We start from the raw sequence: 1,099 nt of genomic DNA, 5'->3' as shown, positions 1-1,099 counted from the left end.
GCAATCAATAATTCTTCAACACCCCTTCGCTTGAACTTGGAAGCCTGTCAGTGCTCCCTCCCCGGCCCGGGCACAGGGGACTGAACTCACGGCCTTCTCACTCTGCTACATTTACAGTCTTCTGACTTATTTTTATTTTGAGACAGGGTATTGCTACGGGGTTAAGCTGCCCAGGCTGGGCTGGAACTTGCGATTCTTATGTCTAAGCCTGAGTGCTGGAATTACAGGACTGCCCGCTAATTTTTTACAAGTTATTTTTTGGTCTTTTCCATCCCCAAGAGGATATTCAATTAGACATCTACTGAGATGAAACTAATCAGGAAGATCTACTGTCATTCTACAAGAGTGTGGAGGTTTTTTTTTTTTTTTAACCTAGAAGCAAATGAGTGGCACCTTTGAAATCTTTGGTATCAATCTATTGTCTAACTTACTTCTAGGTAATCTGTAAGCCTGACTCAGAGAAGACGCATCCTCTTGTTGTGCGGCAGCTGATCTCCCTTTGATGCTATCCCTTTCCAAGAGTTAGGGGCAGCGAGCAGTGAAGCCCTCCCAACCTTACCATCTAAGCGAGTAGTGGACCCACCAGCTCCCTTGTACCATCCTCAGGTAATTTTACAAACACTGTTACTGGGACCGGGTCTAACAGTGAATTTCAGCTTGTCCTTACACTGTTACTGCGGTGTTCTCAGTTTGACTTCACCCCACAATCCTCCTCCTTTTGACCCAATTACATTACTACCAGCAAAACAGCAGACAGGGACGGATCAGAACTGGCAAAACTGCCCCTCACAGCCACTGCAACAGGGGAGGGAGACTGCGGAGGGGGTCAGCGAAGATGTAAGCTGTCTTGGTTACTTTTTTGTCATTGTTGAGACAAAATACCCAACGTCCAAAATGAAGGAAGGAAAGGTTTATTTAGCTTACAGTTTGTGGAGGTTTCAGTCCATACTTGCTTGGCTCCGAGGCAGAAGACAGCAAAGCAACAAGAGCAAAGGGGGGAATGGCAGCCGAACAGCAAACAGCCAGAGCAAAACTGGAGGAATGGCAGCAAGCAGCTTCTTTTTCCCTGCCTTACTCTGTAAACAGGCTACCCCCATCT

This window comes from Chinchilla lanigera, unplaced genomic scaffold, assembly GCF_000276665.1.
Source record: "Chinchilla lanigera isolate Chin_1 unplaced genomic scaffold, ChiLan1.0 scaffold00096, whole genome shotgun sequence".
Taxonomy (NCBI): domain Eukaryota; kingdom Metazoa; phylum Chordata; class Mammalia; order Rodentia; family Chinchillidae; genus Chinchilla; species Chinchilla lanigera.
Note: the sequence above shows the minus strand (reverse complement) of the source record.